Raw genomic sequence first — 11,672 nt, 5'->3', positions numbered from 1 at the left:
TGGTTTGTTTGTTTTTGTAGTACCTGTTTGACATTTGCAAACCCTGATGGCCAAACTTGGAAGCCCAAAAATTCTTATGCATACTGTCTCATATAGGCATTGAGCACCCAAACGTAGTCGCATGATAATGCCTTCTGCAGTGAAACAGCCTGCTGTGCAATTACAAGAGGTTCCACAGCGCAGAGCTGCTAGCTCTCAAGCTCCAGCATTGCCAGAGCCCTGCGCCTTTGTCTGCAGCTTGTTTCTGATACTGGGTGATGGCACAAGAACAATGCACAAGTCCTCAACTATTTGCCATCTCCAAAGAACAACATTCCTAGAACCGATTTATCTTCCCCCCAAAAAAAAAAACCCTGAAAGTCACATCTCTGACTAAAAGGGCTTTCCACTTCAAGGCTTGTTCCACAATTCAGTTCAGCTGACAAATGTAGAGAGCAGGATTTCTCAACTATGCAGTTTCCAGTAAGGGATGACCCGCCCCTATTGTTAGGAGAACTGGAAGAAGAGAAATGATCCCCTCATAAGGTTACAACTCGGAACATAGCACTGTGAAGAAGCTACCGCTTTGCTTACAAGAAGAGTTAGCATTGCACAAAATCAGTTGTCCATATTCCCAGACTCATGCATCAGAGTTGGGTGGTGTCAGAGAAGACACGAATTCTGCTTAAGATGCTATAAATATAAAAATATATAGACGTGCTGAGTTCTGTCCAAACCTTTACTGCCTAGTTTATCCAATTACCATCCCATTTAGCTGAGCAGTGCTGAACTGAAATTCTTCAAGGTTAGGGCCCCAGGAGGAGTCACTTTCCTGGTCAACTCTTTGATTGCATTTACCTCTATCCCTCCAAATACTCTGGGTGCCCTCAAACCATTTGGGATAAGCAAACTTGTGCTGAATTTACTGTTAGTCTAGCTCATTCACTACTTAAGCAGGGGGAAAAAAAACCAAACGCACAGAAAAACCCCTCAACCTTTGCTTGCTCAGCTAGCTTATTATTGAGGGTAGGCAGTGATGTCCTTCTTCCATGAATATGCTAAAATTAATCCAATTTGCATGGGAACATATAAGCAGCAACCATTTATTCATTATTGGGAGGGAACTGATCCAAGTATGGAAACTAAAGGTAGCCAGTCAAAAAAAACCAAAACAGCATAAACACTGATCACCATAACTTTCCTACAATTAGCTGCCAGGTATAATTAATTTGTGCTTCCAGTCATATTAAATCACTAACAAGCATAACATGTTTGAAATAAAGAAATGATTCAAATAAAATGCAATTAAGGAGATCCAGTTATTTCAGCCTGGGCAAAGTGACCCTCACTCTAATAGCCCAATAGTTAATGAAGCTGACTTTAAAAGAATTCTTTTTGCTCCCCATTAAGTTGTTTTTTTTTTTTTTTTCCCCCCTTAAACTTCATACTCAAGTTTCAAAATTTAATTAAACGTGCTACACAGTCTGGAGGAGTAAAAGGCAAGAGATATGTCAGCAACAGAAATGGCAGACTTCTGGTGAGCAGTCTGCCAACCAAGGGAGTCATATGCTGGGTCACGGTTAAACTAAAGCAGGAGGAGATAAAAAAATACCTAGGCATGTATATTTACACACTCTTAGTTGAGTATTGTGAAAGATTGCATTCCTTAGCTGAAATAATTTATCCTCTGACTAAGGGTAAGATTTCAAGGGAGAGGTAAAATTACCAGAATATGTTTGTTGGGTTTTGGTTGTTGGGGTTTTTTTTTGGTTGGTTGGTTGGTTGGTTTTTGTGGGGTTTTTTGTTTGTTTTCTTCAGTTGGTTGTTTGGGGTTTTTTTGCTAGAAGACAGATCTCTAGTTTAGAATCTTTGCTTCTAAGAGAGTTGTTTTGAAAGAGACTCCTGGCTGTGGTCTTAAGACTGTGTTTGACCAAAACCAGCTCAGAAGGATCAGTAGAAGTCAGTATCTCACCATCTTGGTGCTTTTCTGCTCAAGGCCCTTAAGAAGATTGTCATAAAGAGAGAGGGAAGGAACACTACTGTGAAAGCCTGTGTTACTTACACAGCAGTTCTGAGCATTGGTATCTAGATGAACCACAAGCATTTTGGCAGCAGGTGAGGACAACAGCAAACACATGCATCATGAATTAGCCCTTCTGTATTAGTGACCCTCTGCTGGAGTTCTACATCCTCTCCATCAGAAACCCATGAAAGTGGACACTACAAATCATGGAATCATAGAACTGTTTTGGTTGGAGGAGATCTTTAAGAATATCAAGTTCAGCTATTAATGTTCTTCATCTAGGTCACAAGCAAAACCAGTTTGAGTGAAAGTCAAACTTTCAATGGAGTAGTTGAGAGACATTCATCTGATCTGAGAGGGCCTCACTTCCACCACTCAATTCCATCAGGTTTAGGCAGCCTACAGACACACAAATCTTGGTGCATGAGTAAGAACAAAGGTTAAAAAAAAAAGAGAGTTTAATTTTTTATGCTCCTCTGATGCCCTCTTGACAAAACACTTGAGCACCTAGTAATTTAGGCATCTATCATCTTGGGGAGCAAACAGACACTATTAAGCAGTGGGATGAGAGGAAATTACCTCAATCTATGCCAGGAGAGGTTTAGGATGGATATTAAGAAAAAATGTCTTCCCTGGTAGAGTGGTTAAGCATTGGACCAGGGTGCCTAGGACAGTGATGGAATCAACATCCCTGGAAGCATTCCAAAACCATGTAGATGCTGTGCTTAGGAATATGGTTTAGTGGTGACCTGGCAGTGCTGGGTTAACAATGGGACTTCACAATCCTGGAGGTCTTTTCCAGACTTAGTGATTTTGTGATTCATTCCATCTATACAGATGTAAAAAGATGGCAGGATTTTAGCATGGCTGCACACCTGAATCAGCAGCTAAGATACTGTTCTGTTTCCTACAGGATATTTTGGATAGAAAGAGTCTTCACAGGCTAACAGGGAACCTGCACACAAATCTTGAAGAGACAGACACTGAGGGTTATTAAAAAGAGGGGGAAAATAAAAAACCACACATCAGAGGTTTATGAAGGGCTGGGAGAGTACTTGAAGCAAGTATATTTCTTTCCTTATATTCAGGATTCCCTGTGCAACTACTTATAACTACCTGGACAGAGGGCTCAGTGAAGTCTTGTATCAAGCCAGATGCTTCTAACTGTTGAATTTTATATCTATCAGAAGAGGACTTTACATTTATGTTGTATCCTAACAACCAGCCACACAGCAGTCAGTAGGTCAGCACATTTTAACTCAGACCTCTTGAGTCTAGAACTGTTTTATCCACACCAGAGCTTTTCTCTCTGATACAGAGCACACTGCTCTATCAAGTCTTTCTGTAGGGCAAAGCATCCCGAGATGTGGCTCATAGATCCAACAGTTCACAGATTTACAGTACATTAACTATGGTCATGGGAAAATGTTGGGTTTTTTCTTCTATAAAGAGGGTCTTGTGTAATATGTAAATGCCACGAGGGATTAGCACAAGAAATTATTTTTTGCAGCGTGTGAAAGAGTGCTGTGCCAATTCTCAGAAAGTCCAGCTCCAGCCAAACCTCATGACAGACCCACAGGCAAGTGCACAGCTCTCAATACCATTGCCCATTAGAGATGGGCAGGACCAGCTGAGAAATCAGAAAGAAACATATGTAAAAATAGTAATTTACAATAGATAGTTTCATTGCCCAGTCTAGCTGCACTGGCTCTGACAGAAAACAGTTCAAGCAGAAAATCCCATTTTTTTGGTAACATAATATTTCACAGACATATAGAAAAGTCCTACAAAATTCAGATAAGGGAAAAAAAGGCTCCTACACTTCTGTAAAAATCACTTTCATTGCCTAAAAAGCAGGGAGACTGCTTCTGTATATTTTTATTATTCTGGTGCAGAAGTCTATGGAAAGAAAACAACATTGCAATTCAAGGGGTTCAAAAGAAAAAATATCCCAGAATCCTAAGCATTTTCCTAGTCACATTACATAGGATTCTACATGAAGACAGTAGCATTTTTCAGGCTGTGATATAATTGAAGAGGAGGTGAGCTGCTTATGAATAGATTTTAAAAGTATAAGCAACGCTACCACAGAGTACTTGAAATCGTGTAGGCTCTTTGAGAGTGGGTATAAGATGATAATTTTACAATGTTTGTAAAAATACATAAGCTAATAGTTTTTTTCCTAAAAGTATAAGCTTACCTAATGCACACATTATGCAAATAAACTTCTCTTAATTGCTTCTGATGAGTTAATTCTTCTTGTTAAGGGTGGGAAGAACCATCTAATACATAGAATCACAGAATTGTTTCGCTTGGAAAAGACCTCTAAGACATATTGAGACCAACTGTCAACCCAAGACCGCCATGGCCATTAAATCATGACCCAGAGTGCCTTGTCTACATGTTTCTTTATGTGGTCATAAAGAACACATGGCCCTTAAGAATGTATTTTTGAGACTGGTGTGTGTTCAGAACTTTATGTAGCAAAAGAGTATAAAAGGAATACAAGATGCACCCAGGTTAGGAATGATCTTTTTATTATCTATGCCCAAATATGTAAGGATAAGCTGAGTAAACTGGCAAAGGTTGGGCTCTTTTTGGTTAAAATACTGAATGGGATGGTTGAGAGCAGACTGAGAAGTTGTTTGAAGCAGGATCACCATTTTATATTTGCCAGGATGAAGCCTCTAATGTACTGGCTTAAATGAGTCCTAGGCTGCTTATTCCCAGAACAATGACATAGCAGTTCTCCAAATTCAATCACCTTCTATCCACTCATACTTATAAATTGGGATTTGGAGCTATAAAATAGTGTACTATGGATCAGACTTCTCCCAAATGAAAAACTACTAACCATAAAAGGGAATCCTCCTGCATATTTGAAGGCACCAGTGCATTCTAAGTGCTTCAAGTAATTATGAAAGAGACGGGGAAAGTCCAGCAGACCACAAATAGCACACAAGAAACTTGCAGGATTAGACACAGTTTAAGTAATATTGTTGAACTCATACAGTAGAGTTTAAATAAAAACCAACATGCAGTGTGCATAAGAACTTGAGCAGGAAGTAGACTGAAAAACAACTACAAGCAAAGAGAAATTAAGTCTATTTGATCTTTCCAGTGGACTTAAATGTGAGCACTTAAAAATAGTGACAGCTAATTTATGATGTAAAATTATTCCTGTTTTAATTACATAAAAATAAATTAATGTAATTCCTTATCTAGGTTGGGAGACATGCCTAACCAGACAGAATTCCTCACACAGACCCATTGAGGGGAAACAGGCAGATCAGGCTGACCTAAATTTGATTCAGTGTTGTTGTTCAAAGCTGTCCAAGAGGTTTCACCTGCAGCACATATTCCTGGTTTCTTAGCTACAACCTCTGGAGCCTCGCAATGACTTTTCCTCTGCCTGTACCATTTTATCCTGATGTGATACAGCAGGTAAGTCCATATGATGTGATTTTATTTGGGTTTTCAACTTTTCTTGTGAATATTAAAGACTTTTCAGAGTAAGGTGTGGGTCAGAAGTTACTCTTACACTGCTGCCCATCATATCTTTTGATTCTCTCCTTGGTGACCTTTTGAAATTCATTAAATGGGAGCTTTCATTTCTCCTGTGTATATTCCCCACCTTGTATTAAAATTCCTGATACAGAGCTGCTGGTCTGGCTATGGAAGAATAGAATTTCTGATATATTAAACAAAGACAGCAGACTTTCCAAGATTTTTTTTTTTCCTTTACATAATCTCCTGGCCTGCCAAGTGGCCCAGCACATGGTGTATACAGATGCACTAAAAGACAGACAACTTTCATACCATAAATTCCTTTGCTGCTTTTCTGCTGTGAATGACAACAACATTTTCCACCCTTTTAAGTGGCAATAATTCCAGCCTTATCAAAGATTGCCATTCTAGTTACTCGGACTTAACAGCAGCTCACATTTTAGAATAACTTTTTCTGACCCTCTTTTCCATTTTGTTTCTTCACTCCCCTCCCCAACTTTTTTTGGTTGTTTGTTTGTTTGTTTAAGCAGCAATTTGTTTCCTGCCATTTGCTTTCTCAGCAGGGCTTTTATCAGCACTAGTCACAACAGGAGGACAGCTGGTAAGAGAAAAAGTCAGATCCTTAAGAACATAACCATGGATGCGAGCCTGCATTGTAAATTGTTTTGTTACGCAATTGGTGCCAAACTCACTCCATAAGCCAGGGGCATACCCTGCAGCATGTAAAGTTCATAGAAACAGTAAAGAAAAAAAAAAAAAAAAAGGAGGGGGGGGAATGGAAAATAAAAGGAAAAAGAAAAAACAAGAAACACTTGTACAGATAAGGCAAACTGAGAAACCATTTGTTGCAGAACAATATTTGTAATTCTGAGAACTGGCCTTGCAATTTGGTAGTAGATAAAGTGGTTTACAGAGGGGGAAAAAAAAAACCAAAACAAACAAAAAACCCCTAACAACCACCACCAAAATAAAAAGGATGAGACTCACAGCTGGAAGAAACACAGGTGTCAAAGTCTGTTATTACTGCTTTCATTGTGGCTCAAAACAAAGCAGGCATACTTGATATGCCAGAAAGACAAAAGAGACACTCAAGCAAATTCTGCCCAGGACTAAACAGATGCAGCAGCCAGGTGGTTTTCTCTTGCTTATGTTTTGCATGATGAAGTCTTTCCTGGTGAAGACTAACCAGACAGTGAAATGCAAGATGAAGACCTGGACCAATGGTTTCAGCCTTTCTTGAGCAGCAGTTTTAGAACTGGGTTTAATAGGGATTACACTAGTTCTGAACTTGTTAAAAGCCTTCTGCCAGTTTTGCTACCTGGCTATTATCTTGTTGGGTTCATCTAAGACATTCAGCAGCACAGTTTCAAACTGAAGGCAGTGGTCCAAAAGGGAGCTGAAGCTTACTGAAATCACTACTTAAAAATCAGCTTGTCTCACTTACAAACCATTTGACAGCATTACCGATTTTCCCTTTTGGTTCAAACCCATCGCAGCTAATGGCCCTTGGCGGCTGCCTCTGTTCTTTCCTATTAAAAAGCTCTGACATGGCACCAGTTTTAGAGGAGAAAGTGGCAAGGAACCAGACTCTGCGCTGGCATTCCAATGGTTTAATTGAAGATGAACACTTTGTTCAACTCATGCCCCTTTCCTTGGGGTGGCCAGATTGCTTCAAATGCCTGTGACCGAAATGGTGGCAGCTGCAGGACACAGACTCATGTATCACAAGCTGCATGCAACAAGAGATAGCTGAAGGGCAGAACTTCAAAGCTGATGGTTGTAACCACCCAGACAGCACAGGACTGCTACTGCTGCCAGCTGGGAGCACCAAGCTCAAATGCAGGGCCATGGCCTTGCAGGCAACTGAACATTTGCCATATCTTGGATATGTTGGATATTCATTCCACAGAGAGACCAGAAGACAGAGGTGAGAGGAGCGCTGACTGCTTTAGTACTTCTGTGGGGCTTGGTAGGCTCCTCCAAAAACTGACAGCAGTACATCAACATGTGGGGTTTTCCCCTCTTTCAAGAAAAAGTTTGCAGTTAAGGTGAGGAATGATTGAGCTGATTTTACCTTGTTTCATTTGGCACACCACCTTCCGTTTGTTATTACTGATTGCCAGCACCCTAGCAGGTTCTGCTTCTCCCTATGAGCAACAAATTAAAAGGCATACCAGAAATTTTAGAGAGTGCTTGCTTACTTCCAGAACACTGACAATCCAATGAGGAATTGTTTAAAAAATACTACTGCTATACTTCCAAATTTTTTTCTAATTTTTAAATATCCCTCTCATTCAGCTGATGAGGTAGATACAGAATCAAAGAATCACAGAATATATTGGATTGGAAGGGACCCTCAGAGGTCATCTTGTCCAACTCCACTGCAGTGAGCAAGGACATAATCACAGTATCAGCCAGGTTGGAAGAGACCTCCAAGATCATCAAGTTCAACCTATCACCCAATCCTATCTAATCAACTAGACCATGGCACTAAGTGCCTCATCCAGTCTTTTCCTAAAGATGTAGGGTTGACATCCCTGGAGGTATTTAACTAGACCAGATCACTCAGGGCCCCATCAGGTCTGACCTTTAATATCTCCCCAAGTATTTCAGTATTTCATTTCCCTCACTGTGAAGAACTTCCTCCTTATGTGCAACCTAAATCTACCCTGTTCCTATTTAAAACCATTGTCCCTTGTCCTGTCACAATAAGCCCTTCTAAACAGTCCCTCCCCAGCCTCCATATAAGGACCTCTTCATATATTGAAATACGGCTATAAGGTCTCCCCAGAGTCTTCTCTTCTCCAGGCTGAAAAGTGCTAACTCTCTCAGCCTGTCTTTGTAGAAGAAGTGTTCCAGCCCTCTGACCATCTTTGTTTCTCTCTGTCCTTCTTGTGTTGAGGACTCCAGATGAGGTCTCACTTGGCAGAGCAGAATCACCTCTCCATCTGACGGCCATGTTTCTTTTGATGCAGTCCAGGATGCCATTGGCCTTTCGGGCTGCAAGTGTGCATTATTGACTCATATCTAGCTCCTCATCCACCAGTATACCCAAGTTCTTTTGGCACCATCAATAAAGTACTATGACAATGGAAAGGTTTGTTTTGGTTTTTTAAAAGGGAGTGTTGGAGACCTAAATTTCAAAGAGCACCTTACCAAAAAAACCAAACCCAAACCACACAACCTCAACCATAATTTTAAGGCAACTTATGACTGAGTGCAACTGGAGCTGATCATATTGCAAGCTGCTCTAAGTATGTGCCATTCTGCATTCTGTCCTCAGGCAGCAACATCAGTAGGGAGCCATAGTGCAGCTTTTTAGTTATTCTAACCTGCTTTGTTGTTTTTTGTAGCAGAGATCATTAAAAAAGTTTTTCAGATACAGAGAAACATAACCCAAATTTTTAATGATCTCTCCATCTAAGTTCCCCACTGTATATGCAGCTCATTATTTTCACTTGCACATTTCCTAGGCTTTTCTTCATTTTGGTCAGCCAAGAAAACCTAAGACCTACTAATAAAAGATGGTGACTTCTCTAAATGTTCTAGCACCTGAGGAAAAGGTGTACTATACAGCCAACCTTCTCCTGCTCTTAAGCTTTAGAAGTTTTGAAAACAATGGAAGTAGCATCTCCTCTAAAATCAGACTTTCCCCTTTGGATTCCACACCTAGGCAAGGAGGAGCAGAAGCAACTACTCCCGGGATTTTTGAGCTGCACCTGGCTATGCCTCCTTTGGCATTCATTCCATACATACGAATGAAGAGGACAGAATGTGAGACAGAGGAAGCTCTTTCAAAGCAGAGGGGAATTTTGCAAGTGTTCAGGAGAATAAAAGAAGTCAGAAGCATTATAACTCTGTCAGTAATGCATTATACTTGAAAGGACCTGAGTATATCTATCACTTAGCAAGTAGCAGTCTCCCTTTTAGGGGAGTTTCTGAATATAAAACCCTTACCTGATTTGATGGACCAGGGCTTTCAAGCCAGTCAGCACCTGCTTTCAAACTTGATACACTCTCAAACTGTTTTAAGTGAAGCCAAAGCATCAAGACTTAATTAGCAGTGAAATACTTCTTAAACTGATTGGTTTGCTCCAGATCTCCTGAGGGACACAGATCCGTCTCTATCTGAAATCCCCACCCTATCCTCAGCTGCTTGCTAGGAGGTTTGTATTTTGTCATTTGGCAGACACTTCCCTGCCGTGCAGGCTGAGATGGAAGAGTGTTTTTGGCAGCAGAGGCTGCATGGCTCTGGGAGCTGGGGAGGCAAGTCATAGCAGCTCCATCTCTTAGGAGCACTCCAGCTCTGCCAAACCAAACAAGACAAGGTGACATGCTTTTCTTGCTGCTCCTTCATAGATAGACTCGCTTGTTTGTTCCATGAGAGGATTTTTTCCCCTTTTTTTTCTTTCCCTGCAGGGATAACAGTCATTCAGGTGTAACACTTAAATTAAAAGGTTTTCCTTCTCTGGCAGCCACAGCAGTGAGTCACACCTCTGCTTAGAAGAGCTTTGCTTCCATCAGAAGCACAGAGGTGATGGCATAACCATTACAAGTGAGACTTCCACAGGTAACAGATGCCCAGTTTGGTGTCTCAGAAGGTCTGAACAAATGTTTTAGTGTCACAAAAAATACAAAGGCATAAAGTATTGTTATATAGGAATGATACTTGCAAGAATTCAGGTCATAAGGGCCTTAACACCTCTGCTGAATGGAGACTTACCAACAGAAAGAAAAACTCAATCACAGCCTAGAACAGTTGGGCCCTGATGATATCTTGCATGATTGCTGCGGCAATGACTTTTTATTTTGGTCACTGAGATAACACAAAGCTAACCTTGTCATTCCCTTAACTTTTGCAAATCTCTAAACACATCTGTCTAAATATTCATGACCTAGAGGGGGAAAATAATATATTCAAAATACAAAATGGGTGCCAAATCTAACTCATCAGTCTCTACTGGGATTCCTAAGAGTCTTGGGAGGTGGGACCTCAAGCAGTTTATTTTGGCATCATTCTCAACTAGGGAATGTTTTGATGGCAGTGACTCTGGAAGGGACCTATGTGTTGAGAAAAAAAGCAGAATAAGCATTAACATGAGAGAAGAAATCTTATGGTGTAAAAGCACAGAGAGTGATAAAATTCATTTGACTTAGTGTATTTCAATCAAGGAGAATAAGAAGGCAAGAAAAGGAATAAAACAGTTTTAAATTGTGAGAAATTTCTTCTTATCTAAGCAATCCATTTAACTATGCAGGAGTGCCCCTACCTAAATTCAGATGTTTTGCCTCTCCTTCAGTCTCCAGATGAAAGGAAAAGCTGTCCCAGTCTATTGGTGCTACCTTGGGGATAGTTTTTGTCCATTAAAAATTATTTCTATTGATAATATATAATTCAACACTGCTTCTTGTATCTCTGCCCCAGGATTCAGTTCCAGAAACAAGAAAATGAAACAAAGAAAAAGGGTGCTCCAAATTATCTTTTTTTTTTCATAGCCCTAATTTTTAGCATATTGTCTGATCTGACAAGAGGACTTTAGGATAACTGAGCTTCAGCAAGAACTTTCTCAAGCATACAACCAAGTAATCAAGGTAACAATCAGGTATCTTTTTCAAGTTGTAGCTGTGACTAAGATGTTAAAGAAAAGAAGGGAGGAAAAGTTTTTTGAGCTAAGTGTGGTTTCTTATCTTCCCACAACTATTTTTAACATCAGGCTGAACTTTGTCTGGGGAAAAAAAATAATAAAGTAAAGGAGAGGGGTGGCAGGGAAAAAGTTGATGTTAGACATGTACATCTTCCAGATTATTTAGAGAGCTGTCACTCAAGCACTAGGCTGGGCAGTGGCAGAGCTGTGTTCCATCTCTTCCTTTGCTTGGACAGCATATATGAGCCAGTGCCTGCCAGGTGTTAACCTCCCAGCCAGGCTATCTGCCTGGGGTCAGGCTGTTAGTCTCTCCTGCTCAGTCTGTTACAGCCCACATAGAATAAATCACTCATTAGGGCTCACTATGCTAAAATCACTTCATCACTAAATGATTAGACTAGTCATGAGGGAGGCAGAAAACGATTGGAGTCTCTGCTCCAGGAGACGTTTACACTCTTAAATTAACTTGTTGGAGTAACACAGCCTGGAGCACTGATCTCATTTCTCCTAGGTGAGTG

The sequence above is a fragment of the Melanerpes formicivorus genome, unplaced genomic scaffold, assembly GCF_026170545.1.
Source record: "Melanerpes formicivorus ecotype bairdi unplaced genomic scaffold, bMelFor1.0.p_v2 SCAF_4, whole genome shotgun sequence".
NCBI lineage: Eukaryota > Metazoa > Chordata > Aves > Piciformes > Picidae > Melanerpes > Melanerpes formicivorus.
This window is presented reverse-complemented; position numbering follows the sequence as displayed.